General features: G+C 45.0%; 1 protein-coding gene and 1 long non-coding RNA gene across 2 annotated transcripts in view; one reads left to right on the top strand and one right to left on the bottom strand.

Moving 5' to 3' along the window:
* Positions 1-12,524, bottom strand: part of htr7c (5-hydroxytryptamine (serotonin) receptor 7c) — a 63,897-nt gene that overhangs the window by 12,707 nt on the left and 38,666 nt on the right. The gene's annotated exons all lie outside the window — the stretch shown is intronic.
* On the top strand, positions 6,022-10,903 carry LOC133474660 (uncharacterized). Its single transcript, XR_009787586.1, has 3 exons — positions 6,022-6,224; positions 8,609-8,689; positions 8,810-10,903. It is a non-coding gene; the product is annotated as an uncharacterized LOC133474660 (long non-coding RNA).

The following is a 12,524-nucleotide window of genomic DNA, read 5'->3' as shown; positions in this document are numbered from 1 at the left end:
ATTTTTTTATACCCCCTTACCATTACGTGAACGTGGCCTGCTTATTAGCACAAGCCTGCTATTAGCAACGAGACCAGCAACAAGATGCCTCCTTTTTCCACTGAAGACTATCACAAACTGCTACATAAGATGGCGGTCCTGGAAACGAAAATCCACCATCTTGAAGTGTATGTGAATATAAATGGACAGTCAGGGAATGAAACCACTCCACCGATCTCTCAAAATGATGAGCAGAAGCATGCTAACAGACAGCCACTTAGCTCCACAAAGAGGACGGATGTGGACCGTGGAAACGGTAATGGATCCTCCAGTAGTTCTCAATGGAATTTACTGGGAGCAAAGCCTACATATATGGAAGAACCTCAAAAAGGGAGGACAGAACACCAGCAGCATTACCGAGGAATCCGGCTGGCCTGCGTTGCGTGCTTCTTCAACCCCCGAGACGGTCACTACAGCAAAGGGCAAGAAAAGGTGACGTGAGTCAATGCAAAAGATTGACATCACTTAAAAATAGATTCAAGCCACTTTTACAAGACCCTGGCCATGAATGCCCCACCACTGAAAGGCATGAAACTAAATCATATAAGAAGAAAATGACACCCCAAAGATTAATAGTTGGTGATGGAGCTGCCAAGGATGTGAAACTTTTTGCAGTGAGAAGAACACCAAAGTACTTCTTTCTTCTTCTTTTCCTTTCGGCTTGTCCCGTTAGGGGTCGCCAAAGCGCGTCATCCTTTTCCATGTAAGCCTATCTCCTGCATCCTCCTCTCGAACACCAACTGCCATCATCTTCCCTCACGACATCCATCAACCTTCTCTTTGGTCTTCCTCGAGCTCTCTTGCCTGGCAGCTCCATCCTCATCATCCTTCTACCAATATACTCACTATTTCTCCTCTGGACGTGTCCAAACCATTGAAGTCTGCTCTCTCTAACTTTATCTCCAAAACATCGAACCTTAGCTGTCCCTCTGATGAGCTCATTTCTAATTTTATCCAACCTGGTCACTCCGAGAGCGAACCTCAACATCTTCATTTCTGCCACCTCCAACTCTGCTTCCTGTTGTCTCTTCAGTGCCAGTGTCTCTAATCCGTACATCATGGCTGGCCTCACCACTGTTTTATAAACTTTGCCCTTCATCCTAGCAGAGACTCTTCTGTCACATAACACACCTGAGACCTTCCTCCACCCGTTCCAACCTGCTTGGACCCGTTTCTTCACTTCCTGACCACACTCACCATTGCTCTGGACGGTTGACCCCAAGTATTTAAAGTCTTCCACCCTTGCTATCTCTTATCCCTGTAGCCTCACTCTTCCCCCACCACCCCTCTCATTCATGCATATGTATTCTGTTTTACTTCGGCTAATCTTCATTCCTCTTCTTTCCAGTGCATTTTCTCCATCTTTCTAACTGTTCTTCCAGCTGCTCCCTGCTTTCACTGCAGATCACAATGTGATCTGCAAACATCATGGTCCACGGGGATTCCAGTCTAACCTAATCTGTTAGCCTATCCATCACCACTGCAAAAAGGAAGGGGCTCAGGGCTGATCCCTGATGCAGTCCCACGTCCACCTTAAATTCGTCTGTCACACCTACAGCACACCTCACCGCTGTTCTGCTGCCCTCGTACATGTCCTGTATTATGCTAACATACTTCTTCCCCACTCCAGATGTCTGCATGCAGTACCACAGTTCCTCTCTGGGTACTCTGTCATAGGCTTTCTCTAGATCTACAAAGACACAATGTAGCTCCTTCTGACCTTCTCTGTACTTTTCAATCAACATCCTCAAGGCAAATAATGCATCTGTGGTACTCTTTTTAGGCATGAAACCATACTGTTGCTCGCAAATACTCACTTCTGTCCTGAGTCTAGCCTCCACTACTCTTTCCCATAACTTCATTGTGTGGCTCATCAACTTTATTCCTCTATAGTTGCCACAGCTCTGCACGTCACCTTTGTTCTTAAAAATGGGCACCAGCACACTTTTCCTCCATTCCTCAGGCATCTTCTCACGCACTAGAATTCTATTGAACAAGCTGGTCAAAAACTCCACAGCCACCTCTCCTAGATGCTTCCATACCTCCACAGGAATGTCATCAGGACCAACTGCCTTTCCATTTTTCATCCTCTTTAATGCCTTTCTAACTCCCCCCTTACTAATCATTGCCACTTCCTGGTCCACCACACTTGCCTCTTCTACTCTCCCTTCTCTCTCATTTTCCTCATTCATCAACTCCTCGATGTATTCTTTCCATCTAGCTAGCACACTGCTGGCACCAGTCAACATATTTCCGTCTCTATCCTTAATCACCCTAATCTGCTGCACATCCTTCCCATCTCTATCCCTCTGTCTGGCCAGCCTATATAGATCCTTTTTTCCTTCTTTAGTGTCCAACCTGCCATACATGTCATCATATGCCTCTTGTTTGGCCTTTGCCACCTCTACCTTTTCCCTGTGGCGCATCTCAATGTATTCCTTTCGCCTCTCCTCGGTCCTCTCGGTGTCCCACTTCTTCTTAGCCAACCTTTTTCCTTGTATGATTTCCTGTACTGTGGGGTTCCACCACCAAGTCTCCTTCTCTCCTTTCCTGCCAGAAGATACACCAAGTACTCTCCTGCCTGCATCTCTGATCACCTTGGCTGCAGTGGTCCAGTCTTCTGGAAGCTCCTCCCGTCGACCGAGAGCCTGTCTCACCTCTTCCCGAAAAGCTGCACAACACTCGTCCTGTCTCAGCTTCCACCACATGGTTCTCTTCTCTGCCTTTGTCTTCCTAATCTTCCTCCCCACCACCAGAGTCATCTTACACACCACCATCCTATGCTGTCTAGCCACACTCTCCCCTACCACTACCTTACAGTTGGTAACCTTCTTCAGATTACATCGTCTGCACAAGATGTAATCCACCTGCGTGCTTCTACCTCCGCTCTTGTAGGTCACCCTATGTTCGTGCCTCTTCTGGAAAAAAGTGTTCACTACAGCCATTTGCATCCTTGTTGCAAAGTCTACCACCATCTGTCCCTCCAAGTTCCTTTCCTGGATACCCATCACTTCTTCATCACCCCTATTACCTTCACCAACATGTCCATTACAATCTGCACCAATTACGACTCTCTCTCTGTCTGGGATACTCAGAACTACTTTGTCTAGCTCCTTCCAGAATTTCTCTTTCCCCTCTAGGTCACATCCTACCTGTGGGGCATAGCCACTAATCACATTACACATAACACCCTCAATTTCAAATTTCAGCCTCATCACTCAATCTGATACTCTTTTCACCTCCAAGACATTCTTAGCCAACTCTTCTTTCAAAATAACCCCGACTCCATTTCTCTTCCCATCTACACCATGGTAAAATAATTTAAACCCTGCCCCTAAACTTCTAGCCTTACTGCCTTTCCACCTGGTCTCCTGGACACACAATATATCAACCTTTCTCCTGATCATCATGTCAACCAACTCCCGAGATTTTCCTGTCATAGTCCCAACATTCAAAGTCCCCACATTCAGTTCTAGGCTCTGTGCTTTCCTCTTCTATTTCTGATGAAGAACCCGCTTTCCACCTCTTCTTCTTCTTTGACTTCGACCCACAGTAGCTGAATTTCCAACGGCGCCCTGGGCCACGACCGATCCGGTATGGAATTCTTTGGATGAACGCTCATATTTGTTTGGCAAGGTTTTAAGCCGGATGCCCTTCCTGACGCAACCTTCTGCATTTATCCGGGCTTGGGACCGGCCTACAGTTTTCACTGACTTGTGCCCCCCATAGGGCTGCATTCAATGATATGGTGTCTGATATCTTTAAAAAATAAAATAAAAATAAAAATCCTGGTGATCACTAATGAGAACCCAACTGTGAAATCTGTCATTATACACACAGGGGTTCTGGTTGTTGTCAAGCAGCGATCAGAGGTACTGAAGTGAGATTTCATTGATCTCCGAAAGAAAGTGCAATGTTTAGATGCTGAGGTTTTCAAAAGTGGACCTCTCTCAATGGTATGATTTGGAGATGAACGTTTCAGGAGGCTCAGTCTATTAAATAAGTGGCTCAAAGAAGTGTGTACTGAGCTATCCGTGAGCTGCATTGACAATTTCAGTGTTTTTTGGGACATCTTTACAAGGCAGATGGTTTCTGTCTAAATATCTTCTTCGAGACTTTTTGCTACTAAATGAAACGTGGTTAATAGAAACTAGCAGTAATACCATTTTAACACTAGAAAACCCAAGGTTTTCTTATACCTGCTGTAATGCCAAGAGGACAGCCCAAATGCTCTGTGGTTTAAAATTAACAACTCAAAGGCATACAATTTGCCACCTTTCTTTTGTAGGGGTTTAGGGTTAGGGTTAGGGTTAGGGTTAACCAAAAAAAGAAAGGTGTATCAAAACAAGTTTTGGTCACCACTACCTTGTGTGATGTTGAAAATAGCATCGACAAGTTGATGATTATTTTTCACAAAATAATGGCAAAACAGTCAACAGGCCTCCTATTTCTTCCGTAGTCCATATTCAAGTGGCCTTGTGCAAAACTGTCATTGACATTTTGATTTTTCATCCATCCATCCATCCATTTTCTGAGCCGCTTCTCCTCACTAGGGTCGCGGGCCTGCAGGAGCCTATCCCAGCTGTCATCGGGCAGGAGGCAGGGTACACCCTGAACTGGTTGCCAGCCAATCGCAGGGCACATATAAACAAACAAACAACTATTCGCACTCACATTCACACCTGCGGGCAATTTAGAGTCTCCAATTAATGCATGTTTTTGGGATGTGGGAGGAAACCGGAGTGCCCGGAGAAAACCCACGCAGGCACGGGGAGAACATGCAAACTCCACACAGGCGGGGTCGGGGATTGAACCCGGGTCCTCAGAACTGTGAGGCTGACGCTCTAAGCAGTCGTCCACCGTGCCGCCTTTGATTTTTCAATATGGTTTTATTTCATTTTTTTTTAAGTGTTTTATCGCGGTACACTTTTTATATTGTTCTTGATAGCACGACTTTCACGTGTATATGAATGGTATGTGTATGTTATATAGACATACTTTTTTTTATAGCCATGCATTACTTTGTGCGACTGTGGACATTGTAAGTGTGCTATATAAATAAACAGAAAATCCTGGTGAAAACAATAAATTTTAAAAATTATTACTGGCTACAATTACGGTAGTAAATAACTGGATGATTTTCTTCAATGAATTAAATAAATGGCAATAAAGAAAATAGCAGACCAGGAGAAGGTCAACCATGCTTTTATCTCAAGAAGACTCTTATTGTAACGGTCTTCTGACTGGCCTGCCCCAAAAGAGCATTAAACAGCTGCAGCTCATTCAGAATGTTGCAGCTTGGGTTCTGACCAGAACAAAAACGTCAGAACATATTTAATTTATGTTTTAAATGTTTATAATGTAATGATCTGTGCCCTGCAGTTACTATGCGGAGCATGGGTGGCACTTTGTGCCGCTTTTTTCCATCTCTCTCTCCAGCACTAATCACCTCCTCGCTTGTGCACCTGGTTCCAATCAGCACTCATCACTGCCTGCACTTAAGCCTGCCAGATCCAGGGTTCCAGCGCCAGAGTATTCTTGTTTCCACGGGGTACACCGGCCGACTTGTTACTCCTGCTATTAAGAAAAGATTCCCTGATTACCAGTTCCTGAACTTACTCTCTGTTTTCCTCCTCCAGTGCCTTCCTGTGCTTCCTACCACGACGCCTGCCCCAACGACATTGCCAAGCTCACTCACCTGCTCACGCTCCAGTCTCCCACACGCTCCCTGCTCCTCCGGACCCAGTTCAAGCCTTGGAATTCTTGACCCTGCGCTCCACCCGAATAAACCCCTTCCAACTGCTTCTTCAGTCTCAGTCTGCTTTTGGGTCCAGTCCAATATTGTTTGGTTACCAACCGTGACATATAAGCTGGTTTTTTTTCTTTGTTTTTCAATGCTTTTAATCATGTAAAGCACATTGAGTTACCTTGTGTATGAAATGCGTTATATAAATACCTTTGCTTTGCTTTGCTTTGTAGAATTCAAACGACCTATCCTCCAAGTACTTCTTGTTCATCTCGTTTGGATAGGATCGGAAAGTTCTGAAGCAAAAAGGAGAATCTGAAGATGGCCACAGAGACACTTTCAAGTGACAGATCGAGCCTGGCCGATGAAACACTATCATGCAAAAGCGCCAACATTCCCCATGCGTTTGATGCCCCTTCTATCTTGTCAAAGCCAAAAGGTAAGCAGAACTGCATTGAGCATTGTTGGATAAACAAATTAGTGTTAGCTAATAAGGTTATTTTTTGGATAATTGGCAAATACTCGATTGTGCTGTGAAGTTGTCGACACATTGGTGTTGGGAGTTATTTGTGTTCGCTGATATGTCCATGGGGAACATACACACAGTGTAGTGTATGAAGTGCTGCCGCTATAAAATGCAATGAAAAATGCCTTTATTTTCTTGCTGTGTGTTTCCTCTTAACCACTCTCTGGGCTTTGCTCCCCCAAATAAAAGCAACTCTTGTCACAAGGCTCAGACTCTTCCCCCAGTCATCATGGTTCAGCAGTATATAGGGTTTCCAGTTGCTCATCTGGATGAGAAAAGGTGGGCCCCTGATTATGGGCAAATTTGAGCAAAAGAAATAGGGTGTATAAAGTTGGCGTTAATTCTTGACCTTGGAGTTATTTTGATGAAAGCATGGCACAGACAGTTCAGTATTAAAATGTATAATAGAATCGTTTTTACTGCCAATATGTTCAGTGTCATTACATCTTTTCAACAATGTCAACATTTACTTTTAATGTCAAAACCTAATGACAGTGTTCTGATTCCATACCTGCACTCTGCAAACATCAGTCAAATTAGGGTATAATCATCCATCCATCCATTTATTTTCTTTACCTCTTATCCTCACTCGGGTCACGGGCTGCTGGAGCCTATCCCAGATATCTTCGGGCGGGAGGCGGGGTACACCCTGAACCGGTCGCCAGCCAATCGCAGGGCACATATAAACAAACAACCATTCGCACTCACATTCACACCTACAGCCAATTTAGAGTCTTCAATCAACCCACCACACATGTTTTTGGGCTGTGGGAGGAAACCAGAGTGCCCAGAGAAAACACACCCAGGCACGGGGAGAACATGCAAACTCCACACAGCCGGGGCCGGGATTTGAACCCCGGTCCCCAGAACTGTGAGGCAAATGTGCTAACCAGTTTAATCATTCCAATCCATATTGTAATGAGTTCATTGGCTACAGTGAAATGGAAATGTGGTATAACCGTCAAGTGGAACTTCATATAATTGCGGGTTGACATTTGAGAATTCACCTATTCCCGGAATTAATTACAGGACAAAAGCGTACCAAGTTCCCACACGGAACATAGTAAGAAAGCGACAAGAAATGTTTTCTTTGTAAACAAATACAGTGCAACTCAGCCTCTGGCTGGTGGACATTCGCCATATAAAAATAAAATATTTTGTACTGCAATGTGTTGGAACGGACATGCTCTCGCCAGATGGCGCCATGACCCCCAACTGCATTCCACTGTGACACAGTAAAACTGTTCCGGCATAAAAGGGATACAGATCTTCCATTCTGCAGGACAAAAAAAAACACACAAAAAGGACTGTATCCCCTGTCTCCGCTCCCCCGCTGAGATAGACGGCCACGGAGATGCCTGGTTTATCTCATTTTATCCCACCCCTCCTAAACGCTTACCGGACCACCGTGCTGCTAATTCACAATGACACACAAAGTCTCCCAGATCTACTAGGGTTGGCCTCTTGAGCTGCTCAGACTTCCACGACTTCAACCTCACGGTCCCCGTGATTGGTCACCTCCCACTAGGCCTCTCCCCATTGCCTAGCTCTGGTGGAGTACAACCCACTGTTCCTTCGCGACACATTGCTATCCTTCCAGTGGGACCTACTGAGTGTGATGACATCATCAGAGTGGACCTAGCTGCAGACCAACACCTGGTGACCCGTACACTCAATACAATCCCAACTACACCCGAAAGCGCGTCTCCCGCAACTTCTCCCACTCCCCTTCTCGAAAATCACCCCGCCGACGACGGTAACACCCTGTGATAGTCAGCTGCTCTCTTACCCCGACTTTGAAATTCACGTGCAGAAAATCCTGCCGGATGCTGACGCCCTGAGTTCAGATCACGAACGACAGCGTTTGAAGGATGTGCTAATCAAATGCGCCGCTTCGACTCACTAGACTGCAGCCTAACTGACGTGCACATGGTCCGTACTCCAAACCCCCCAAAACAACCGCGACCAGTTGACGATCTTACAAAAGGGGGGACCGTACCTGTGATGCCAAACAGGTCCACCAGGGGTCGCTTTTGTGACACGGGACCTTCCCTCGAGCTATTGAACCCATTCGACCCCCTAATAAATAGTAAAGTTGCGCCCTTCTAAACGCATTTTGTGGACCCTGTCCCTAATCAATGGACCGCATATTCAGCCATCACACTGAGCTTGTGTGTGACTTCTCTACAGGGCTGGCCCGCTCCTATGATGGCTGATAAATCATCTTGGTTCTTTCGTGACTTTCACATATGCATGGCTTCAACAGCACGGGACATGTGGGTTTTGTCTTTTCGCAGAGATCTCGGACTTTCCGTGCACTTCTTCTCTGGACCTTGCAAAGTGCACGTCAGTGCCATTTTACCCACCCGCTGCACACCGTAAGTAAGAAGTGGTCATGCACAACTGTTATAGCCATAAGGGGGGGTGATATGCACTAATGTTGTACTTTGGTAACTGCGTTTTTGTGTGTTCCTGCCAACCTGTGCCATCTTCCAAAGAGACGTCACCTAGATCTGCCATCGAGCCGGATCAAGCCGACGAAGGAGGGATAGGTAATAGACAGGCTCTCGCCAGATGGCACCATGACCCCCAACCTCGGACAGGGATTGCTTTCCCTGTCTCCGCTCCACCGCCGAGACAGACGGCCACGGGGATGCCTGGTTTATCTCACACGGACGCTAAATGAATTACCAGCCAGTCCAAAGGAGCTCATCAAAGCAGAGATGAGGAATCCTGAGTCTTCACCCGGACTATAAACCAATTACCAGCTACCCCAGAAACCTGGAATCCCAGGTATCAGAAGACCCCCTGTGTGCAGGGCTCAAGATACTGACCCAAAAAGCTTGAAAATCTGCTGGTCCCGCATGCCAAGATAAAAGTTTAATGCAACTCGTTAAGACATCGGGGATAATGGATTGGACACGAGCGGATGTTCCGCCTACACACATGCTCATTTGCCCCGCTCCCAGCCCCCAACTTGCTCACTCAATCACAAATCTAACTGCAGCCCTGTTAGATTTGTGATTAACAGTCAGTGGAAGGCGATCAAACATAGGTACCCATATTTGTTGTAGCTACTTTGATTCATAATAGTTTTGCCAAACTAAGACATTGTATCAAACCCAGTGAAATTTGTAACAACAGCTCAGCAGAATATCGCTAAACCTACCTACAACCGCCAATTTGTGTTGTCACTGTAAGTAAACGCCGAAGCTCTGACCATGCTAGCACTAACTGCTATGTCAGACCCAGCGGCCTACGAAACTGTCTAGTTTCCCACCAGCACAGGTTGCCCCAAGAACATCAGCACCATCAATGTAACCCTGGTGTTTGCGGTGCAGTCAAAATTGTCATTGTTTTACATGGGACCTCATCGCTACAGTAATTACTCATCATTGTCATGATCATCAGCAGCATAAGAATTGTTGACATGTACGTACAGGATGGCGGACAACTGGCTAGCACATCTGCCTCACAGTTTTGAGGACCGGGGTTCAAATCCCGGCTCCGCCTGTGTGGAGTTTGCATGTTCTTTCCGTGCCTGCGTGGGTTTTCTCCGGGTGCTCCAGTTTCCTCCCACATCCCCAAAACATGCGTGGTTGATTGATTTTAAGACTCAAAATTGCCTGTAGGTGTGAATGTGAGTGCAAATGGTTGTTTGTATCTATGTGCCCTGCAATTGGCTGTCGACCACTTCAGGGTGTATCCCGCCTCTCGCTCGAAGATAGCTGGGATAGGCTCCAGCACGCCCACAACCCACGTCAGGAATAAGTGGTACAGAAAATGGATGGATGGATGTACGTACAGGTACTGTACAATGTCTATCTGCATCCTTAGCTGTAAGCTATTTACTCTAGGCCTACCGTATTTTTACACCTATGTGTGAAGATGCTTGTAACGGTTTTATTAAAGTGTTTTGGGGTCATAGTTTGTGCAAAGTTTATGGTTTAAACTATTGATGTAGGCAATTATAATCTCTTAGGTGAGCATCAATTATTCACGATAATTTGCTATTTGCGGTTGGGCTTGTTGCCTATCCCCACTGTAGCCAAAGCTTTCTTTGCACAACAGAAATCCACGCTGTCGCAGAGGAAAATGCAAAGAATGAATGTAAATGTTGATTCATTCATTAATACTGCATTTTCCTGCTAGAAACGAAATCCCCCTATTGCTTCAATTTTGCAAACTGACAGTAAATTACCAAATCCATTAAGGACACTCACATCATAGCTGAATAACGTGTCTTTCAATAAAGTATTTGTGCCACAGGCAAAAATGCAGAAGCCAGCAAGGACATCTTCCTCTGTTTCCCTGTCATATTAATGTGAGCGTGGGAGTGTGAAGCACCCCTCCATCATTGTCACCTTCCCTTCGGTTTCTTTCTCAAAGAAAAACTTGAACGTTAAATAAGCTTGGAGGAAAACTTCATGTCCACGCAATTTACTCCTGAGCTTTAAGGAAAAATGTTGAGCAAGGGATAGGAGACGCATCTACCCAGGCATTAATATGGTTGTAATAGTTGTGTAGCCTACAAGTCATCAATTTGTTGTTCATCATGACATTGAGGATTGGAGTATAACTTCCTACTGAGTCTGAAAATCTGAAAAGTCTTGAAAGTCTGAAATATATCGACAAATGTAGAGCTTTGTGTTTTTTATTCAGCCTATTGCTTTTATGACCCTTTATATTAAGACTAGAAAATATTGTTGATCTGGTGGTGATAACAGTTCAGCCAAGACCAACAAATGATGCTAATAATCAGGCGCTGTCCTACTAATAATTGTAGTTGCTTGAATGAAATATTTACTGTAATGCTGATAAGTGAAACATTCACTTGGATATTTAAGGACATCTGCAATCCAATGTGATCCACTACATCAGTTTTACAGTATTATTTTGACAATATTGTTTACTCTGGGCGGCACGGTTGGTGACTTGTTAGCACATCCACCTCACAGTTCCGAGGTCCTGGGTTTAAATCCGGCCTTCCTCTGTGGGGTTTGCATGTTCTCTCTGTACCTGCATGTTTTTTTTTTTTTTGCTATATGACCAGTTCAGGGTGTACCCTGCAATTAACCCAAAGTCAGCTGAGACAGGCACCAGTACATTCATGACCATAGTGAGGATAAGCAGTTCAGAGAATACTTTATTGTGGTCATATTTTGTAAAGGTGTATCAATTCACCACATCATTATTTAAGACAACTAGACAACACTAGACAACTTCAAGCGCATTAAAATATCATTTTAAATGTGTTCATTTTTATTATTATTAAATTAAAAACATATATATTACAGTGGATATGGAAAGTATTCAGACCCCCTTAAATTTTTCACTCTTTGTTATATTGCAGCCATTTGGAGAAATCTTGCAAGTTAATTTTTTGCTCATGAATGTACACACAGCACCCCATATTGACAGAAAAGAATGGAATTGTTGTAATTTTTGCAGATTTATTAAAAAAAGAAAAACTGAAATATCACAGGGCGGCGCGGTGGACGACTGGTTAGCACATCATCCTCACAGTTCTGAGGACCGGGGTTCAAATCCCGGCCTCGCCTGTGTGGAGTTTGCATGTTCTCCCCGTGCCTGTGTGGGTTTTCTCCGGGCACTCCGGTTTCCTCCCACATCCCAAAAACATACATAGAAGGTTAATTGAAGAAAATTGCCGCAGGTGTGAATGTGAGTGTGAATGGTTGTTTGTTTCTATGTGCCCTGTGATTGGCTGGCGACCAGTTCAGGGTGTACCCCGCCTCTCGCCTGAAGATAGCTGGGATAGGCTCCAGCGCGCCCACAACCCTTGTGAGGATAAGCGGTTCAGAAAATGGATGGATAGATGGACGGATGAAATATCACACAGCCACAAGTATTCAGATCCTTTGTAGAAGCACCCTTTTGAGCTAATACAGCCATGAGTCTTTGGGAATGTAACAAGTTTTTCACACCTGCATTTGGGGATCCTCTGCCATTCCTCCTTGCAGATCCTCTCCAGTTCTGTCAGGTTGGATGGTGTACGTTGGTGGACAGCCATTTTCAGGTCTCTCCAGAGATGCTCAATTGGGTTTAAGTTAGGGCTCTGGCTGGGCCATTCAAGAACAGTCACTGAGTTGTTCTGAAGCCACTCCTTCGTTATTTTAGCTGTGTGCTTAGGGTCATTGTTTTATTGGAAGGTGAACCCTTGGCCCAGTCTGAGGTCCTGAGCACTCTGGAGAA

Source organism: Phyllopteryx taeniolatus, chromosome 3 (assembly GCF_024500385.1).
Source record: "Phyllopteryx taeniolatus isolate TA_2022b chromosome 3, UOR_Ptae_1.2, whole genome shotgun sequence".
Taxonomy (NCBI): Eukaryota; Metazoa; Chordata; class Actinopteri; order Syngnathiformes; family Syngnathidae; genus Phyllopteryx; species Phyllopteryx taeniolatus.
This window is presented reverse-complemented; position numbering and strand designations above follow the sequence as displayed.